General features: G+C 44.6%; 1 protein-coding gene across 33 annotated transcripts in view; it reads right to left on the bottom strand.

Moving 5' to 3' along the window:
* Nucleotides 1-22,830, bottom strand: part of LOC135320890 (uncharacterized) — a 143,275-nt gene that overhangs the window by 56,551 nt on the left and 63,894 nt on the right. For 30 of the 33 annotated variants that reach the window (XM_064484033.1, XM_064484065.1, XM_064484058.1 and 27 more), the window contains one exon: nucleotides 2,272-3,043. The exons of 1 other annotated variant lie outside the window; for it this stretch is intronic. The gene's annotated coding sequence lies outside the window, so the exon portion shown is untranslated. Of the gene's footprint in view, nucleotides 1-2,271; nucleotides 3,044-20,689; nucleotides 21,151-22,830 lie in introns of those variants that run through there. 2 more of the 33 variants (XM_064484035.1, XM_064484044.1) reach the window with 2 other exon arrangements.

The raw sequence follows: 22,830 nt of genomic DNA, 5'->3' as shown, positions 1-22,830 counted from the left end.
CTCCTGCTCCAGGGAAGGCAGGGGCCTGAGGGGAGCGGTGCTGCCGGAGGACCCCAACGTGATCAGCGCCCCTAACCAAAACTCCACCTATATGCGTCTAGGCAGCTTTTGAGCTACAAATTGTGGTCGCATTTCAGGCTGGACAGTTTTACTCACTTCCACCAAGAGTAGCAGGAGAGAATTAGGCTGTTCCTGTACCAAAGCATTGTTTAAAAAATTAATGACTGTGGAATAGTAAAAGAAAAAATTGAGTAAAAGTGACTGGAGGAGAATGTGCTTGACCCGAGCTCACTGGCCACGTTATCTCACTGACGTTAAGATGCTGGCTGAGCCCTTATGGTAGCAAAACAGACAGACCCACCAGGAGGGAGGTTTAATGCGCTGTTGTATTTTGATGCCGAGAGCCATGCCTGGTACACGAGGTTCTGGGTAAACAATGGTGACAGTGTCAACCACTATGGGCTAAGCACACATCCAGCTACTCCGCCAAATCCCAAGGGCAGACTTCAAAAGGCAAAAACAAGTTGGCATTCTCTGGTGGGTCTGCAGAGTCAGAGCCAAGCATTTGCTGAGCAAAAATGACACCAGTGCCTCCTATGACAAAAGAGGAGGCACTGGCCTGGGGCTGGGGCAGGGCTCTAGGCTTCCACTGCTCACCAATCAATCTGTCCAGGGGGAGAACGTGGTCTCTGCGTATGTTGCACCTATGCACCTACCTTGACTGACGCCTGGGGGCTCAGCAGGTGGTGACATGTGAGGTGAACGGAGCCAGCCTCGGTGTAGCACAGTGCTGGCAGCTATGCCCTCAGCAGTGCCCAGGCTCCTAAACCTGACACCTCATCTCCAAGGAGCAGAAGGGGAGTGTGGGCATGAAGATCACAGGGCCCTGTGAGGACAAGTACAGGCCATGACATGACTTGCCCCTTCCTTAAGCCATAGAGTTATGTCCGGGAGGAACAGAAAATTCATCCAGAGCCCGCTAGGCACCTCACACACGTGGGGGACTCGGGTCCCCTGTGCCTATCACTCACAGGGCTGGTCTGGACATTCTTTTTATCAATTCTCTGGCATCTTCTCCTCCAACTTACCAATAACCAGAAAGTAGAATCTGATCTTAGTTAATTTCAAGAATCACAGAGCACCGCCTCCACAGTGGGCCCGGCAGCCGTGCCAGGTCCTCCGACCGTCACCTGTCAGACCGCCATGAGTACTCTCCAGACTCAAGGCCTGAGGCCGTAGGCCGTGGGCACACAGCTTCCCTCACTCTCCCCAGCAAAGGGGGACCACCTCTCGGCAAAGGCATGTCACCCTCTTCTGCACGAAGGACAGCACTATAGATACACGGGGAAACAGAGCAGATGGTGGGGGGTTAGGCAGCCCAGAAGAGCTCGTCTGTAATTCCGAGACAAAGTGGGGCCTTTGACTTAATCACAGGGACAAAGTGAGGATGAACATTTCCCTGCTCTTTCCCATACTCCGTGATACGCCTTTCCCTGCATAAGGAGTTCATTCGGAGGTCCCTGGCGGTGATTCTGATGTCCTAACATGGCATGCTGGCTGTCGGGCAGGAAGAGAGGGCCTGAGCCGAACAGGTGCTGGGCCTGGGAGGCAGGAGACACCGGCTCCAGCCCCAGCTCAACCAGCGCCTCGTTCTGCCTCTCGGGATTCAGCATCTCATCTACAAGCAAAGGGATGAGACTATCTAAAGACAGGCTGCCCAACATAAATGAAATGAGAGCCATGTAAAGAAAGTTTCCCAGTTGCCACATTTAAAACGGTAAACAAAGAAACAAACCAACAAACAAAAAACAAATACTAGAAAATGATTTTAAGAACAAATCTTAACCTACTGTATGTAAAATACTATCATTTTGACATGTAATCAATATAGGAAGTGATAAGATAGTTTACATTCTTTTTACTAGACAAGTCTCAGCGTCTGATGTTCATTTGACCTACAGCAAATCTCAGCTCAGAGCAGCCTCCTCCCCAGCTCTCCTAGCATCAGTGGCTGTGGCTACTCTATTGGTCAGCAACTCCAGGGGTCCCACCAGGGTCCTGGCTGAAAAGCTGCAGTAAGTGTCCACAATAACCCTAAAAGGATCTCTCTGAAACAAAGGCGGATTCACTTTTAAATGTCTGTAAAGCGGCGGGCTGCACCTCCCTCCACCCTTGGCTACAAGAGAGTCCTCTTCCTTGCTGATCACTTTCTGGATGTAGGGAAGAACCCCGGCACACAGCCAGGGTGGACTGGCCTCCAGGTAAACTTACCTGCTTTCTGTGTCCAGTCCCATGATGTCCTCCTTCTCAAATGGGATGCAGAGAAGGAGGATCTTGTCCCCAGAATTGTCGGATGCACCGTCCAGCCACTTGGACTTGGGCAAGATGAAGAGTGACTCAGTGAAGTCGTCGATCCTCTTCTCCACCACCCTGCAGTCCTCGTAAATTGAAGGCCACTTCGGTGCGTGGCTGCTCGGCCACCTCCCCATGCAGCAGAAAGTCAAAGAGCTGAGAGTCATAGAGCGTGGTGCCATACAGCTCCTCTGCACGTGGAGCTTTTCGAAGCCTTGGCCGAGAGGCATTCAGTAATGATGACAAGGCCCAAGACCTTGCGGTGGGTCTGGAAGTCGCTCCACCCATTCTTGGGTGCATAGTGGTGCCTGTAGTGGATACAGTTTGCCCACTGGGAGCTGCACGGACTGATCTGACTCACCAAGGTGATTCACTTATAGATGCAAAAGAAATTCTCCTCTGAGATGATCCCCACGTGTTCGACCACCACGGGGAAAGTCTGGTGGTCCTCAGCACACTGCACGTAGTCAGGGATGCTCATGCTGCAGGCCCTGACGAGAGGGGAGAGGAGATCGAGGTACATACTGTACTGTGGGCTGCAGGTCCATCTGGGTTGCGATGACCTGGTGTGTACCAACCAGAAGGCAAGGGAAGCTCAAGTAAATCCGGAGGTACAGTTTGTCCTCAGAGTCTTCAAATGGCTACCGTAGCTCGGATCACATTACCCAGCTTTTGGTCTAGGCTTCCTGCCCTGCAGAGAAGGGTCATTTCTTGTTTTCTGTTTCCAAGCACCTACCAAGGCCCTGATGCAAAGTCACTGCTGAAAAATGCTGAATAAGGAAGTGAACAAAGGAAGTGCTTTCCCCAACCTCCTTCAGCAGAATATAAAGAAAAGGACTACAGTGGGATCAAAAGATCTGGTTTTCTATCCAATTTATTTGAACTCCTAAGCTTCAGAATAATGGATAAGAAAACTTGCCTTGGGGAGAAGGGTACAGTTCAGTGGTAGAGCACGTGCTTAGCATGTACGAGGTCCTGGGTTCAAACACCAGTACCTCATTTTAAAAAATGAAACAAATAAATAAACCTAATTACCCTCCTGAAAAAATATTTTTTAATTCAAAATTCAAAAAAAAACCTTGCAATTGACACAACATTGTAAACTTTACTATACTTCAATTAAAAAAAAAATCTTTGTCTTACATGAAAATATCTGGATTACAGAAGTTTGCAAATGTAAAATGCCTAGGGTACCACCTGCATAAAAAGGGGTGACTGTAAAATTTAGTATCGCTCCTTTATGAGCTATATTTCCTTTGGGGGGGTTATAACTTCTTAGAGCTAATTTTCTCAGATTAAAAAATATAAACATTACCTGATTCTCAGGACTGCTGAAGAATCAGATAACCCTATGAAAGCATCTGACCCACAGAGGTTACTCAATAATATTTGTTGAATGAATGAATAAACCAGCAAAGTGAATGCTGCTCCCTGCCACAGACCATCATAATGGTACTGCCTGGAAATCCCAAGCCCACGTTCCACCCGTCTCGACACTAACCATGTGGGTGACCTGGTCAGGCCTGTGTGATTCTCTAAGCCCCAGTTTAATCGTGAATAAAATTAGGGCAATAAAACAAACCTCAAATTGTTAGTGAGTCAGTAATGAATTGTACCCCAAACTTTCAAGTTGGAACCATTAAGGAAAACTATACAAAGGGTCCATAGGCCCTCTCCATATTATCTCTTACAACTACATGGGAATCTACATTATATCTCAAAATAAAAAGTCTAATTTTTTAAAGAGGCTATTGAGGTTAAATGAGCTCACTGTCTCAAATAAGGAACACAAAGCACAAATAGGACAATGCCCAGCACATGAGATACACTCAGTTAACATTCCCACTCAACCCATTGGTCCCTCCAACTTCAGAGCAAGAGGATGGGTCCTCGTGGCAAGAGGCCACTGCACCTGAAGCTAACAAAACTAATGGTGCCCACTTCCAAGAGCTCCTGTCATCACCCTTGTTCTAATTTTCTATTTGTAATTTTTTTCTTTTTATTAAATAGAAACTCCCAATTGCATAGCCTTCACCTGACTAGACATCATGATGGCAGCCCTTCAAAACCTGACCACAGAGATCATGATGGCAGCCCTTCTTGGTGAAACAATAAAATGAAAATCCATTTCCACAAGACCTCTGTGTAAATCTACTAGGGAACTTAATCCTGGACTGAGGAAGAGGACTGGGGAGGAGGGGGCAATCAGGCGCACAGAAAACTATGGGCCACCTGTCCCACGATGGACTTTAGACTCAACCCTCACCCTCCAGGAAATTCAAAATACACACCGACAGATTGCTATGGACAAGATTTTTTTTTTTTAAACAAATCCCTGAATCCCTAGCAGGTCTTATTTCTACCGAAACACAAATGGATTATGTGTATAATGTTTCACAAAAGCCCTAAAATATTATCACGCCAACTTGACACATCAAGAAAAACTGAGGTAGAGAAGTTTATCACATTGTACATGATTAGAGAGAGGCCACGTCAGACACCGTATTTAAATCCAAGCCACTGCTCCAGTGCTCACACCAGAAAGTGTGACATACTGCACCTTTCCTGCCCTCTCCCTGCAATAAATCTCTGAAGAGTCTTTTCTGTGCCACCTGGAATCACAATCACATCAATTTTCCACAAAGTGCTATGTCACTCCTTGGAGGCTGTATCAAAATCTAAAGGGTTGGGATGGGAGGAGTGATTTGCATTTTCTGTTTCTCAAAGGAAACATGGCTTTAAAAGAAACTGAAAAGCACATATCTAGTCTAAGCCCTCATTGTGCAGAGAAAAAAATGGAGGCTCAGAAGAGATGAGGAAAGGTCCTTATTAATAAATATATCCTCAGTGCAGCACCAAGCCAGCCCTGGGCACTGCTGGGGGAGGATCTGGGAGACCCAGGAGAATGAGTGTTAGAAAAAGGAAAGAGAATAAGCATAAAAGGCCCTGTCTCTACACCACCATACCATGGAATTCCACCAAATTACCAAGTAAGGGTGCAGCCAATATTAAGGTGGGCCAAGCAGGTTATAGAAACCTGGAAGTCTCAACCATATTGGAAATTCCAACATTTACTATGTTTTTTTCCCAGTTCAAGCATCAACTCAGTGGGAACTCTGTACCAGGGACTACACGAGGCCTGGAGTTCTCCCAAATACAGACCTCTATTACCACGTGTACAAACCACATAAAGGCCACCAGAAGAAAAGCACCCACAGATGGAATTACTGAAACTGAAAGCAGCCAACCAGCATATATTACTAAGAAAAATGGTGCTCCTAGAAATGGACTCATGGACATAGAAAGCCAACTGTGGTTAGCAGGCAGGAAAGGGGGGATTAACAGATACACGTTAATAAATATAAAATAAATGACAAGGACCTACTATATAGCACAGGGAACTATATTCAATTTCTTGTAATGAGTTGTACTAAAAACAATCTAAAACATATTTATACACATATGCATATGTTCATAACTGAATCTCTGCTGTACACCTGAAACTAACATTGTAAATTGACTACACTTCAAAAAAATTAATTTAAAAAAATAAGTAAAAATAAAAGCAACGCCATTAAGGAAAAATAAAAGAACACTCTAATCCCCTTAGCTGTAGCTGCTGAATATTTTTAGTTGCAAGCACCAAGTCCACTGGATCACTCCAGCACTGGCTGTCACTCTTTCTGACCATCAGAGAGTCACTTGGCTTCACTGAGGTTAATTTTCTCTTCTGTGAAAGGCTACAGTTGCAACTAATGATGTATAGAATCTCATCATTCACAAGCCCAACAATTAGTGAGGACTTCCCATGGGCCAGGCTCTGGAGAGATGAAAATATAGGGTCCCAGTTATATTCATGAGTAGAAGAAGTTTATGCCATAAAGACATTAAGTCTTCCTATTTTGATAGACAGATTCATTGCAATTCTGATTAGAATTCCTACCAGATTTTTCATGGAATGTAACAAGTTAATTTATGGTCAAGAATAGCCAAGAAACTTCTTTAGAACCACCACTGGGGAGGGGTGGATTGGTCATTCATTTCCACTGGTCTTTCTGATGTGATGAAAACGTTCTGGAATAATAATTGTTGCACAACTGTAAATATGCTAAAAGCTGCTGAATTGTACCATTTAAATGGGTGGACTTCATGGTGTGTGAACAATATCACAATAAAGCTGTTATATGAAAAAATATTTCTTGACAATTATTTTTCCCTCTATACTACTTAGTCTGCCCCACAATTTAAGGAAAACAAAAAACCAAAACAAACCAAACTGTGCCAGGAGCTCTTTAGGACTGCAATGTCCCTGGGTCTCCAACGCCTCTGGTGGTGCTCTTCCTGTTAACACACCAAGCTGGGCTGGGCTAGTTAGGGAATGTAACTGTCTTTTTAAAATCGATGGTCACACTTTTCACCCTGGGAGAGGGAAGGAAGGAGGATGACACAGCCTTATGCCTTCAGCTCATTTTTAACTGAACCAAGCCCTGCTTTCAACACTGTAATCCCTCTCACTATAAAAACACATGACACCAACAAGCACCGCCATCATAACACCTGAAAGTGTTCAAGGTACTTACCTGGGGCAGAAACACTGAGGGAGGAGACAGAAGCTCGCTTGGCACTGAGGATCCCTTTTCCCGACTCCACCAGTAGCTGGGCTTTACAGCCGGAGGCTCTCAGCCCAGGGAGCAGTGCAGACGCCACTGAGCTGTTCCTCAGGGAGCGGGAAAGGAAGACCAGGGCAGCCCCGGAGTCGCGGGGCAGGGAAATGGGTGGAAACGCGGGCTGCAGCCCCGCTCGGAGGCCATCCCCAGCCCCAGCCCCAGCTGCCCCGTCCGGGTCCGCAGACCCCGCCCGCCTGGGACGCAGCCCGCCCAGTTGTGGGAACGGGCCGGTGGCCGAGGAGAGGAAGCCCGGGAGGAGAGGACTCGCGGGCGAGAGAGGGGAAGGGGACACCAGCAGCGGACTGAGGGGAGCCCGGCTGGGTGAGAGGCGGCAGGTGCACACCTGGCCCCGGGAAGCTGTGGCACTGGGGCACTGGGGCAGGTGGCGCGGGCAGAGGGGTCTGGCCCGAGCAATTCAGCTGAACACAGGCTGACTCGCGCCCTCGTGGTCTGTGACACGCGGACCGCCCTCCCGCAGCCACCTGACCCCTTTCCCGGGAGACCCCACATTGCACTTCCACGGCCAGAGGCACCGGCCCCGGGCAGGAGCTAAAGGCCTGCCGGGCGACAGAGCTGAGAAGCCTTTGGGGCTAATCCCCGGCTCCGAGCTGGAGCTTCCAACCCGCGGTCCAGCTGACACCGACCGCCCATGCGCAGGAGGGCCAGCAATCCGCTCTGGGTTCTGCGAGAGAAGGTGGGGCAGTGAGGGAGGGAAAAGATGGGAGGGGGAGGAGAGGAGGGAAAAAGTGGAGGGAGACAGATGGACAGGAATAGCAGAGAGAATGGAGGGATCCTGAAAGGGTAAGGTCCTAGCGAGGATGGAGAGAAAAAGCTTTACCTCTGGTGGCACCCTGAAGAAGGCGGCAGTCCTGCCTCTGTACCCTTCTGTAACACTTCAAGGCCCGCAGCTCAAGTTTTACCTCCCTGATCCAGCCCTCCATCCGATGCTGCTGCAGAACCCCTACGGGTATCACACCTGTTGCCCCCACGCGGAGCAGGGTTTTCTGTTGGTCTGGGAACCAAGCACCCGCAGGTGTTGTCGCTCAGAACTACCTTGGGAAGAGTACATATTCCCCTTTTACACGCTGGGAAACAGGCAGGCACGATCTTTGCCTTAGCTCCACTGTCCCAGGTGTTGGGCTGGCAGGGAGCGGGGTGGTTCAAGATCAGAGCCCCAGACAGAGCAGACTGCCTGAGTGTTGGTGCATAGTCCCCATCCGTCCTGGGTAAACCACACTCCACCCTAGTGGAACCATCAAGGGCTCACAGTAGTTCCCTGGGTGTGGGAGAGCTGTCCTCATGTGAAGGAAAAGCCCAGCTGGGCTAACAAGCTAAGTCACAAATCTAAGTGTGATGTGTCAGTTTACTGATCTAAATTCTGCTGGGCTAACTCGTAAATCTGAAGTTTAGTGTCAGTTTACTGGGCTAACAAGCTAAGCCGTAAATCGAAGCTCAACAAGTGTCTATTACAAGTTGACAAGCACCAGTGTGCTGATTCCTTGCTTTTTGTTGCTTGAGCCTTATTGGCTAATACACCCTTACTTGTAATTAACCCTTTAAAACTTCATGTGTATGTCTTGGAGGTGGGTGCTCAGAAATTCGGAGCAGAAGCCCCTCTGAGCCCGCCGGCATAATAAATCTGAGTACGCCAACACTCCGAGTGGTGATTGTTCCTTGGCTGGCCTGTTGTTTCCATAACACTCAGTTCCAGTGCCCAGCTTGCTAGGTATATAGGAGTGCTACCAAATCCAAATTCATTCTCTTCAGTGCAGGACAGGCCAATAAGTTGGGAGACCAGGTGTTGGGGTATGGAATAGCAAGTTTCTGTAGACCTAGATGGCAAACTAATGTCCTGGAAAACCATCTCCCCAAGTCAGAATTCAGGCTTTTTTCCTACGTGCTTGGTTGTTGCAATCTTCTTGGTGTAGGAATTCCTTCTTGTTAGAATCCTTTGTTCTTGCAGCTATCTGCCTGGGTCAAATCTCTGTAAACCTCTAACAAAACAAACGTTATTTTCTATTCTGCAATTTCTAATCTTTTTATGAATGAAAATGTGTTAAATATACTTAAAGATCAGAGCCTTCAGAATAGGTTCTCCTGTATATTTCAGGCTCTAAGCAACATTGTTTTACAAGCAAGATGAAGCCTAGGAGACAGAGCATAGGGTTAAAGTCAAAGGAAAAGATCTAATATGGAGTCAGATTTGTTCTGTTCTATTACCCAGGCAGAAGCCACTTGAGGATTTAAATCCCTTTAAGTTAAAAATAACTAAAACTTTAAAGGAATTTACATACATAGGTGGGAATGTGCATAGCATATCTGGAAAAGCACCCAAAGGATAGTAAACAGTGGCATCTCCAGGGAGGGCCGGAAGAACAGAGGATGAGGGAAAACTTCTTTCACTTGTGTATTTTTGTGCTGTTTGAATTTTTTTTAACCATTTGCATGTATTTCTTTTTCAGTTAAAAAAATGTGTAATGGAGCAAAGGAGTAACTAGCTCAGCCAATACAGCAGCCATGGAATCACTGAGTCATCACTTTTGATTTAAGCCAGGAAGCATTTATTGACTCTCAACTATGTGCCCAGTGCTGTTTTAAGACTTCTTTTTTTATTATTATTATTATTATTATTTTTATTATTTTTATTATTTTTATTATTACTATTTTTATTATTATTATTATTTTATGAAATAATAACAAGGTATCCCTCACCCCTGCCCATGGCTGGTGGAAAACCAACTGAGTTTTTATTGAGTTGTTTTCCAAGGAGTAGAGATGAGTTATAAACTGAACACATCTTCAGGGCAAAACAGTCGGAGTGGTTTTCCAGCACTCCAGACAGCTATGTAGGGTTTTCAATAAAGGTGCCCAGAGGCTGAGAGAGAAAGCCTCGAGGACCCTATAAAAAGCTGCCCAAACTGTCTTCTCCATGGCAATACTGAAATAGGAAAGAACAAATCTGACTCCATATTAGATCTGTTCCTTTGACTTTAACAAAGCCAAGTTAATACTCTCCGGTCTTTTCATGGGTTATGATGTCACAGAGGAGATGGACAGGTCAACAAGGAACCACTCTGCCGTGATCACGGAGCCGGGGAGTGGGATGGGCGGCAACATGTGTGACGCAGCTGTAGCCGTGTCCGCGTTTCTAGGCAGGTACCCAAAGTCGCCTCGACAAGATGTCAAACACTTGTGCCCACGTCCTCATCACCTGACATGTATTAAAGAGAAATGGAAATGTATAAAAGGCCAATACCCTTGGTGGGTACACCGTCCTAAGTGCAAAGTCACAGTTTGACAACTGGCCATCTCGGTTCCCTGGGCTTCATTCTTGGAGAACCTTAAAAACCACTCCTCTGTCCTTAAGAAGTGCTGCATATTTGTCCTATCTTTGGCTCAGGGATGGAGCACGTTCAAGTGAACTTTAATGTCTGCACAGATTTGACTGTCTTTCTCCAGGTTCACTTGTCCATTCTAAAGAGGCCTGAGCTAAGTCCATCCTCCGTAAGATCTATTCCCTCCAGTGACTACTCATTGAGCCTGCAATTAAGGGCCAGCAGAACAATAATGTCCTTAGCTAAAAAGTTCACCCACCCTTCACTGCTTTCTTAATCTCCTCTCCTGGCTAATTGCAACAGACTATCACCTCCCTCCACCAAGCTCCCCAACTATGTCAGTTTGTCTCCCCAAAGAGAAGGTAAGGTCCATAAAAGAGGAGACAACTCCATAGTCACCTCTGAATTCCTAGCATAAAGTAATGTTAAGAAATAAAACTATGATTATGGCTTCTTTCCTTTAAAACCTTTCTGGTTATTTGATAGAGACCTTGGAAGACAGGTGTTTGCAGTCAAGTATCTTGATCCTCAAGACTCTGGAGGCCTTTTTCGGAATGGCTGCTCACTGATTCATTCAAACCACAGCTTCTCATTCCAGGAGTAGCTGTGATTCTCTGCCAGGAGTTTGTGGTTACTCTCATGCCAGAAGAGCTTTAAACTATATCCTTACTTTGGATTTGTTATTTTTCCCCTCTTCCAAAAAAGTTGACTTTCCTTACTGTCTTACCTTGAGGAATTTTTTTCATAGTTAACCCTTTAGTAAACCATGCTTCTCGGAATGGGCTTGGCCTTACATATGATCAGTCATCCAACTCCCAGTGTGAGAAGACTCGGGCTCAGCTCCTACCCTCCTGTCAAGGCAACTGAAACTCAGTACAGGAGCCAACAGGCACCCCAGGGCTTCTAAGGCTCGTGTATCACCCAGAATTCCTGCTTTCTGGTTTGTCTTGGCTTCTGAGGATTTCCCCTCACTTTCTTCACAATTAGCTGTGCAGCTTGAAAGATGAAGAAAGAAGGTTTTATTTCTTAATCAGCATTTTAAGAAACTTGTGTAATGAAGGTTTTCACGAGTTTCTAGAACCCTCCGTTGCTGAGACAGAAAACACACTAGATATTTTCTAAGTTTAGCTATCATGTGTATTTTTTCTTTTCTTTTGTTTTCTTAACTGCAAATAGACATTTTTTAATTTAAAAAAATAAGGCCCCAAATAGGATAGAGACTTGAAGGGGCATACAAAATTAAAGGGCAAAGACAGAAAAATGATATATACTCTACAAGTTTAATATAATACTTACACTATGGATCAGATCAGCAATTCTCAGTAACAGCTAATTGAAATATGTCCATGAGGTAAAACGTCTCTCCTGTCAGGAGATGGCTAACAGAAAATAGAATTAAAACAACAAACTAAAATTCTAAGTCTGGCGAGGTACAGAATTCTACCAGCTAAATGTGTCTTCTTCTGGAAAAGAGGGAGGCTCACCAGCTCTTTACTGTGGAGCCTGAGCCCAGGGGATGGCGGTGAAGTGAGCTCTGTAAGTACCCAATAGCAAACTTGTGATGAATAAAGAGATGTGAGCTTTGATGACAGAGATGATACTACTATTCACTTGTCCTGTAAAGTATGTCTTCACGTTCAGTGATCAATACCTCGGCGTCCTCAGGGATTAAGATTATAGGAAAATTCACAGCCCGGGCCCAGACCTCCTCTTTGAGCTCATGACAATGCACTTAGATGTCTCAAAGGCAATTCGAGCTCCACCTGCAAAGAGCTGACTTCACGGTGCTCCTCCCATAGCCGTCCTACCCAGGGCCCCTGGTCGGGGGGCAAGGTCTCCCTGCCTCTCCCAGCTCAGGCCCATCACTCACAGATGTGACTGGACCCCACCTTCAGGGCCCAGATTTCCTCAGTCACCGAGTCCCACCACCCACACCTGACCTACCAGGTACTCACTGGCACTCACTCAGCACTGACTGTGTGCTGGGGACCACGCTGCACACTGTGCACACGTTATCTCACTGGATTGCCACAGCAGTCCTGGGAGGTCGGTACATCACTTCTTCAATTGATTAGATAAATTGTTTACTTCCTTGAGTGCATCATCCAAAGTGACACAGCTACTCAGCCACAAAACTGGGACTGAAAACCACTTGAAAATTCTACACTTCTACACCTGGCAGCCACCCTAATCTGACTCATCACATCACCTCCTGCAGAGCCTTCTAAATGTTTCTAAGCATTCTACAAGACAAAAGTGATCTACGAGAGCACCCCACTCCCCTACTTAAGATCTGTCAATGACGGCCCACTGCCCTTAGGAGAAAGCCCCACTGGGCCTGAGCACAGCCCAATGGCCCGGCATCCGCGTTCCCTGCGCGGCCTCGCCGCCTCACCCACCACACAGATCTACACGTGCCGTGTCCAAGACAGGGATGCTGACTCCGTACAACCCAGGGCTCGACTCACTCAAACAATGATCACCTTCTTCAGTGTTCACCCTCTTCACTGCTGACGGTCAGAAAAATATTTTCTCAGGATGAATCAATATCTTTTTCCTTACAACTTCCTGTCATTGATAATGAGCTCCATCCAAAATACAGAAGACCTAATTCTCAGTCTCCTTATCTGTAAAGTGAGAATAACAAGGAAATATATGAAGTTTTAAGTGAAATAATATACATGTGAGGCTGAGGGACAATTCCCAACATACAGTAAGCACTCAATATGTGCTTAGTTAATATTAATAGGAATATATTGCATTCCAGCAACCTTAACTCAATGTTTTATGGCTTTGTCCAACAGACTACAGACAAACATTTGGACGAACACCTTTGAGCAAATCAGCCCAAGCGTGCTGGGAGAGGTAAGCACTGACTCCAGTTACAGCTGCAGCCAACCAGCACTACGGGGCTGGGGCAGTTTGCTCAAACTCTTACATGTTGCTTGAGAATTTAGTTGTCATTAATGAATAAAGACAGGTGTTCTTTAGTCAAAATTCCTGAAACATATATCTTCAAAGATTGATGCAAATTTGATTTCAAGTACAACACTCTCACTAGAAATTATTTGAAAATGATAGTCTTAGCTCCTCTGCACATCAAAAGGGCATGATCTTAATGTATCTGACTACACCAAAAGTGTTGTTTAAAGGAATTTAAGATGAAGCCATCCTAAATAAGCTCTCAGTATCATCTTCACAAAGCCCCACCCAAGGGTCTCATTTCTCACTTCCACATACGTGTTCAGGTAGCTTAACCTGGGTCTTGGTTTCTTATAACACGGGGGTGGGAAGAGTTGTGGATAGATTTATGTAGCAAATATAAACCTAGAGTATTTGCTGTGTAGAAATCCTAGAAATAAACAAATTAATATATAGTCCTACCCTCAAGAAGCTCAGCCTTTCCATTTACAACAGCATTAAAAATAAAATGAGAGATACATTTAACAAAAATTTACAAGATTTGTACATTGAATATTTTGATGTATCACCGAAATAATACTTAAAAGACCTATATATATGGAACACATCCCATGTTCATGGAATGGTAGACAATATTGTTAAAAATGTTAAGACTCCCCAAAGTGAGTTACAAATTCAGTGGAATCCTTATCAATATTCCAGCTGAATTCTTTGCAAAAATTGAAAAAGTGATCCCAAAATTCATATGGAAGTGCAAGGGGCCCAGGTCAGCCAAAACAATCTTGAAAAAGCAGAGCAAAGTTGGAGGACTCACTTTAAAGGGTACTAAAAAGCTATAGTACTAAGTCAGAATGGTACTGGCATAAGTTTGGATAAATAAATCTATGAGACATAATAAAAACCCAGGGGGAAAAACTTACATTTACAGTCAGTTTTCCACAAGGGTGTCAACAACACTCCATTGAAAGAATAGTCTATTCAACAAATGGTGCAGGGAGTGCTGAGTATCTGCAGGCAAAAGAATGAATCTGGAATCTGGACCCCCATATTTTAAATAAATAAAAATTAATTCAAAATTGATCACAGACAGAAACGTAAAAACTAAACCTATAAACTTTCTAAAAGAAGACACAGTATAAATCTTTGTGGTCCTAGGATAGGCTTTGGTTTCCTAGATACAATACGAAGAGCACAAGTGATAGAAGAAAAAAGCAGATAAACTGGACTTCATCAAAGTTAAAACCTTTTTGTTACAAATTACATCATCAAGAAAGTGAAATGACAGGGGAAGTGGGTATATCAAGTGACAGAGTGCATGCTTAGCAAGAAAAATAAAATAAATCAATACATCTAATTACCTCCCCTGTAAAGAAATTGTTTTAATGCTTAAAAAAACTAAAGTGAAAGGACAATCTGCAGAATAGGAGAAAAATTTTGCAAAGCATGTATCTAAGAAGAGACTAGTATTCAGGATATATAAAAAATGCTTACAACTGAACAATACAAAGAAAATCGACCCAATGTTTAAATTTGCCAAGGATTTAAATAAATACACAAATGCCCGATAAGCACATGAAAAGAAGCTCAGCATCACTAGCCAAATCAAAATCAAAATGAGTTCTCATTTTACACCCACTAGGACGGTTTTAATCAAAACATGGACAATAACAAGTGTCGTTCAGGAGGCAGAGATACCTCATTTGCGGCCAATGGAAAGGGACAATGGTGCAGCTTCTTTGGAGAAGTCTGGTGTTTCCTCAAAAGGTTAGAGTTATATGGCTCAGCAATTCCACTCCTACATGTAGAGTCATCCCTCAGTATCCTCGGGGGGTTGGTTTCAGGAACCCCCCACCCTGGATACCATAATCCAAGGATGTTCGAGTCCCTTTACAATCAGCCATCTGGATCCATGAAGTGGAAATTACAGATATGGCGGGCCAACTGTACAGCCAACAGAATGAAAACATATTCTCACAAAAACTTGCACATCAATATACATGGCAGTATCATTCAGAGTAGCCAAAGGTTACAAACAATATCCATCCATCAATGAACGGATAAACAAAATTACCAAGAATAGGCCCACAAACTTTTGGTCATTGAATCTTTGACAAATGAGGTGAGAACATACAATGGAGTAAAGACAGCCTCTTCAGCAAATGGTGTAGGGATAACTGGACAGCTGCATGTAAATCAATGAAGTTAGACTACTCCCTCACAGCATACACAAAAATAAATTCAAAATGGCTTAAAGACTTAAACATGTAGACAAGACACTATAAACCTCTTAGAAGAAAACATAGGCAAAATATCTGACATACATCTCAGCAATGTTCTCCTAGAGCAGTCTACTCAAGCAATAGAAATACAAGCAAAAATATACAAGTGGGATGTAATTAAACTTACAAGGTTTTGCACAGCAAAGGAAACAGTAAGCAAAACTAAAAGACAACATATGGAATGGGAGAAAATAGTTGCAATAAATGAGACTGACAAGGGCTTAATTCCCAGAATATATAACACCTTTTACACTTGATAAGAAAGAAAAACAAACAATTCAATTCAAAAATGGGCAGAAGGCCTAAAGAAGCTTTTCTCCAATGAAGACATACAAATGGCCAATAGGCACATGAAAAAATGCTCAATATCATTATCAGAGAAATGCAAATCAAAACTGCAATCAAATATCACATCTCACCAGTCAGAATAGGCATCATTCAGAAGTTCACAAACAATAAATGCTGGAGAGGCTGTGGAGAATAGGGAACCCTCCTACACTGTGGTTGCAGTTTGGTGGAGCCATTGTGGAAAACAGTACAGAGGTTCCTCAAAAGACAAAATATTGACCTCCCATATGACCCAGCAATCCCACTCCTGGGCATATATCCAGAAGGAACCGTAATTCAAAAAGATACCTACACCCCAATATTCAGAGCAGCACTATTTACAATAGCAAGAGATGGAAACAACCTAAATGTCCACTGACAGATGACTGGATTAAGAGGTTGTAGTATATTTGTACAATAGACTACTATTCAGCCATAAAAAAATAATAAAATAATGCCATTTGTAGAAACATGAATGGACTTGGAGAATGTCATTCTAAGTGAAGTAAGCCAGAAAGAGAAAGAAAAATACCATATGAGATCGCTCACATGTGGAATCTAAAAAAACAAACAAACAAAAAGATAAACTTATCTACAGAACAGAAAGAGACACACAGACATAGAAACCAAACTATGGTTACCAGAGGGGAGAGGGTGTGGGAAGAAATAAATTGGGAGTTCAAGATTTGCAGATACTGAATATGTATAGAGTAAACAGCAAGTTTATACTGTATAGCACAGGAGAATATATTTAATAACTTATAGTAACTTATGTTGAAAAAGAATATGAAAATGAATACATGTATGTTCCTATATAAATGAAGTGTTGTGCTGTACACAAGAAACTGATGCAAAATTATAAACTGACGCAACATTATAAACTGACTAGAATTCAATGAAAATATTTTTAAATAGAGAAAAAACGAAAAAAAAAAGAAAAAGGATATTATAAAACCAAAAGAATAAAGTACTGACTGAGGATACAACATGGATGGACCTTGAAAGTTTATACTAAAATAAGCCAGACACAAAAGGGCAAACAGTGCCCTTTTAGGTGAACTGTATCTAAGCCTTTATTGTACTATTCCAGTAAATTTTCTGGAAGTTTGAACTCTCAAAATCAAAATAAAATGTATTATTCATTAAAAACCTAAAATGATTCCTCACAGGAGGGCTTTAATTATTAAATGCAGAAATGCATGTAAAGCTCCTGGAACAACAATTTACACGTCCACACACAGTCACTGCTGTCACTGCCACTCAGAGGGTGGTGCCAGCGCTGATGAGGGCTGCCTCCAGTTGCTCCCCTGCAGACAGGAGTGAGGGCCTGGGCTCTGACAGGAAGGGTGACCGGGAACATGGGTTAGACAGAGCCACGCCCCAGACTTTGTATTACCCATGTTTCTTATACAAACTGCTACATGTAACATAAACACGCTACAGGGATGTATCTTACGACACAGGGAATATAGCCAATGTTTTACAATAACTATAAATGGAGCATAACAATAAAAATTGTGCAATTATTGTACACCTGAAACATATCATATTGTAAATCAGCTATACTTTTATAAAATGTTAAAAAATAATTTTAAAATGTTATCAATTCAGTATTCAATTCGGTTTTTAAGTAACTAATAAACAGCTTAGAATGTATAAAACATTTAAGTGTGATAAGTTTGTTTACATATTTATTTACTTTCAGCCTCCTGCTAAAAGAGGAATTAAACAATTTTTAACACAGCTTAACAACCATAACAACAAAAAGACAAAAGTTAGAGTGTAGAGAAAATGGAGATTCAATACTTAAATGAAACCAGGGGGAAGTAAACTCATAAAAACGAATGCCATGAAGTCAGGGTAAGTGTTAAAGGCCGACTAGAAATTCAGCCGTAAGATTCTTGGCAGCTAAAGCAAAAAGTAAAAGATGATGGGGCGGGTGGTAGAGCTCAGTGGTAGAGCGTGTTCTTAGCGTGCACGGGGTCCCGGGTTCAACCGCCAGGGCCTCCTCTAACAGATAAATACACCTAATTACCTACCCCCCCAAAAGAGCCCCAATGAAAAGAAAAAGAGAAATTTCTTTCCTAAGAAAACCTGATGTTAAATTTAGATTAAATAATTGAAAAAAAAAAGAAAGAAAAATAGAAAAATATGAGTGACACAAGTGATAATGCCCGTGAGATAAATCTGCGGTGGCTGCTGGCACTTCCCCATGTCCCACGTGGGAAAATCTGAAACATCCTTCTCACCACTCAGAGTCAACATCAGCCCACCCCACCCCTCTTCCTGTTAAATGCAGGAGCACAGGCGGGGCCCGGCCTTTGCTCTCTCTGTGTCAACACAGTGAGACAGGATGGAAGGGGCCAGAGCACAGCCATTCAATGCAGGCCACAGCAATTAACATCAAAATGGTGAAGGATTCAACCCCCAGTAGGCCTTGAGGCTCAGGATGAAGAGATTTTACTTCTAGCAGATCTTGAGCTTCATTATACACCCGTTGTAATAGTAACATGGTGAATAACACGCCCCAAGGCACCATGGCCATCCCAAGGCTAGCCACAAAAGATCAAACGGTGGGAAATGGCCAAATCCCAGGGAATCCCAGCCCCTTGCCCTTAGGCTGCTCCTTCTAATTATTAGCATATAAAACAACCAAGCCCATGAAAACCAGCAACACAGCGCCACCTCACGGTCATCACTCTCTCTCCCTCTTCGGAGAAGGCCCACACTTTGTCTGTGGAGTGTGTACCTACTTTTAATCTGAGCACCCAACCCCCAAACCTCGTGGCCTTTCTCTTGCCTTTCAATGTGTCTCTGTGAATAAATCTACCTTTACTCAACAATGGCTTGCTCTTGAAACCTTTCCTGCATGAAGCCAAGGACCCACGTCTGGTGGGGCACATTCCAGGGGCTCAACCAAAGCCTGGGACACAGCCCTTCCCATGCCCCACATATGTTTTCTTGTATCAACAGGACTGGGATGTGAAGGGAGTTCTGAGGCCCCAGCTAAGGGACAGAAGTAGCCCCCAGGACCAAAATGGCGGGCAGCCCCTCCCCCAGCAGGGGCCTTGAGGTCAGCCCGGTTCTCTGTGGTTCTCTGTTGTGCTGACTCCCCAGCCAGAGAGCGTTCTCCTAGGCCTGTCCCCACAAAACCCTTATCTCCAAAATGCAAGCACATCATGTCACAGTCCTCTTATTCAACCAGTAAATTTTCAGCCCACTTTTTCCTTCCCTAGTAAAGAATCTATCTGTCCTCCCTCCCATCCCACCACTTCTTTCTTTGTGAGAACTCTGTACTCCCCATACACCATCCTGAACGCAGGTGCCTTGCTGGCTGGGACCGAGATGTTTCAGTCTCACACAGCCTGCATCCTTTCACTTTCCCCTTTCTACCTTAAAAAGCCTTTCCTGAGTCTCCCACCCCTCTGATTCTGAACTTCACAAAGTGCTGAGGTTGCATGCACTCACTGTGTGCATACCTCCCAGGTTTTGACTAGGTTTCCTTCACAAGATCTTCATTAAGGAGCTTCATCAAGAAGTTTAAAGAGTCTTTTCTTACATCGGAGTGGAGGAGCCTGCATAAAATTTAAATGACCTTGAAGAGAGAGTAAACCAGGGACAGAGAGGTCATAGGTCTTAGTCAAAAGTGTCACGAGGCAAAATGTTCTTCGAAGGCTCAGAGTGGCTTCTGAACACGGAGTCGGGAGGGAGGAGGTGCCAGGCTGTGAGTGGGATGAGTGACACTGGGTACGCTACCCCAGCTGGGGAAGTATTGGATTTTGTTCTAGTTTTCCAAAGAATTTCTTACCACCTTTTCTCTTATTGTCACATACCATTTCCTACGGATTAAGAAAATCAATGTCAGTCATTTGGGCCACTTGGTAGAAGCTACACGATGCCATTCACAGGGCTGGGATGTAACAGCCACACCAGTCTATGTTGAAAGACCAGTAGGGGTATTTCCAAGGTAATCACGGGCATGCAGCAAACTCCCCAGCTTCAATTACCTCATCTCAAAAGTGGGGCCAATAAAACTACCAAGCAAAGTGCGTGATGATTATGGCCGACATCTGTTTACTAGGTAAGTGCCCGTGACAGCTGACACTGGATTAGGAATGAATATGATCAACGAGGCACAGTCAGCCTGGTTACATGCACCCTGCCTTCATGCCTTGGTGCAGGAGCGGAGATTGTTTAGCTGAAATGAACGCCCCCAGAGCAGCCCTGAAGGGAAAGCTCCCAGCTCTGCACGGCGAGGCGTGTTCCTTTCCTTCTCTGAGCTGATAACAGTTTGCAGTCGTCTGTTTTTACATTTATCCCTTTAGTACCTGCCTCCCCTCCGGAGTTTTTGCTTAAGCAGAACAGGTCCAGGTTTGTGTTGCTGCCTGCCGGATATTCTGGGCTGGGAGACAGGCGACTCCACGTCTGGCTCTGGTGCTGAACAGAGAGGGCAGAAAGCCCAGGGGCCCATGCTGAACAGAGGCCCCTGCACCCAAAATTATGGTCTGACTTTGGGCAAATTACACCGTCTTCTTTACCCTAAGATTCCTCATCTGTTCATGAAAATAACTGCCCATGGCACGTAGAGTTTCAAGGATTAAAGGAAATCACCAAATTCACAACCTATTCAAGGGGCTGCCAGTACGTCCTCAACAGGCACATGCTACCTTTACGGCTGTAACACACGCTAAGCGGGGCGGTAGGACACAGTGAACACTGCTAAGTGTCTGTTAAGTGTTTCATGTGTGTTATAATACTGTTTAAAACTTACAACAAACCCAGGAAGAAACGAATATTATAATGCATATTTCACAGATTCACCAACAGTTTAATGGAGGTTACACTCTAGTCCAAGGTCCTTTGGTGAGGAAATGGCGATTTAAACCTGAATCTGAGCCCAGGCCTGGGCTACACCTCTCTCCAATCCACCTCACCACTTGCCTATGAAATCCACCTGTCCAATACACGTTTGTACAGGTCAGCTCTTAAATGCAAAGTGTGCCACCGTTTGTCAATGTTTGTTAATTACCATAAAGTGCTCTCAGAAACCGCTACAGAAATGACAGGTTGACCCACATCCCTGCCAACAAAGAAGAGATATTCTGCCTTGCGTTCTCCTGTAATGTGCAGAAACCCTTCCCTACACCACCAAATTCAAATGTATGCTTCCTCCATGTTTATGTTTGCACACGGCTTATTAAAGTAGAAGGTACCTGCAGTAATTCCATCTCGTTTCCTTTGCAAGTTTCCAGATTATCCACAATCAGTCTGTGAATGAAAATACTACAATGTGAATTAAAATACTACAACCATGTCAGTAAACAAAGAATGCTGAAACCAAGTCATCAAGGCTGCCGCCACCCCCCAGTGCGGACAGACCTGAAGCCCAGCCTCTACAGCCCCTCACAATGCTGCCCTCTGAACAGACTGAGAATAAGAAGACAGGATAATTGCCCTAGATAGCTAGGTGCTTGTCTAAAGAATGAATCCAGTGAGGTCAAATGATACATACAAAGGCACTAAATTCTTTAACTTGAGATGCCTGGATTTCTTTAGATAACAAGCAATCTTTTATTGTTCCAACTCCCTGGTCTTTGTTGTAAAGCTGCCATATAATCCTAGTTCCTCCCCTACTTCTTGGGAGCAGTCCCTCAGACAGATTTGAAGGCTGTCATCCCGCCTCGAGTCCTCCCGCCTAATAAAGTGTAACTCTAAACTTTCAGGCTACACATTTTTTTCAGTCGACAAGTCCCAGAATAGACACAACTCATCAATTCTGTAATGGAACACACTGGATCAGGAACCAAAAGCGTGTTCTAGTCCAGAAAAACTACAGGTCCCTCTTTCTTTCTGTCATTATACAATCCCACCAGAACTCATTAATTTGCTGTCTGCTCATCTGGCAACCAAACTCAGAGAAGAGTCAACTCAGCAGAGTGCTCTACTCGGGAGAACACCCCGCAGCAGCACTGCAGGCTACCTGCCCTCCCGCACGCTCTGCCGACCCCTAGTGTCCTCCGTGGAAACCAGGCCAACAGAGGTGTTCCCAACAGCTGCAAAGTCCCACAGATTAAATAAAAGCATTATATTTTCTACGATATGTTATGTATATTACCATCTCTGAAAACAGCTTTGCCAGAAGCCCAAATTTTCCACATTAATCTGCATAGGCAATTCCGGCCCCCAAGGGAAAACAAGTCTTATGATGATGCTAAGGCCTCCAAAGTCCTCTCCAGGACCATCAACCAAACTGCCTGCAAGCCTGCAGCTGCAGGCGGCTACATGTCTGTTTTTAAAGCAACCCCTTCCTGCCCTCGGGCGCTACAAAATCCCTCTATGCCCTCCCATCTCAGGGTAAGAGCAGCCACTGCAGAAACTTGCAGGGCAGCACTGACAGGACTGGACACAGAGGATCAGAGCTAAACTAAGCCTTCTTATGACACGAGCTTGTCACTGTGTCATTTTACAGATGAATGTATATATAGAGAGGTGGGGTGAACTTGCTCAAAGTCACACAGCTAATAAGTGGCAAAGTCTATAACTCAGCTCCATCCTCTGGCGTGACGCTCCAGCTGGGACACCCACAGGGTTCTCTCGTGCCTGCCTGACCAGTCCTTTACTGTCACTCATAACCCACCACAGTGTCTGACCCTAGCCTGACTTTTCAGCCTCTTCTCCCTCTAGTTTCTCAGGAACAAGGCTGCTCGGGCCACTGTGTGACTTCCGGCTCCCCAAACCCTCAGTGCTCAGGGTGGTCTTGCCTGTGCAACCAGCACCCTGCTCAGAGGCTCTTCCTCCCCTGCAGGAGGACGTTTCCACTCTCCGCAGGGACACCCCCTCAGGGAAGCGCTCTTCTCCCCCTCAGCACGGCAGGTGTCCCAGGCCACATCCCGAGCTGCCCCATTAGGTCTGCCTGTGCCCAGGTCTGCTAGTCAGAGCAGCAGCCTC

This window comes from Camelus dromedarius, unplaced genomic scaffold (assembly GCF_036321535.1).
Source record: "Camelus dromedarius isolate mCamDro1 unplaced genomic scaffold, mCamDro1.pat HAP1_SCAFFOLD_153, whole genome shotgun sequence".
Lineage (NCBI taxonomy): Eukaryota > Metazoa > Chordata > Mammalia > Artiodactyla > Camelidae > Camelus > Camelus dromedarius.
This window is presented reverse-complemented; position numbering and strand designations above follow the sequence as displayed.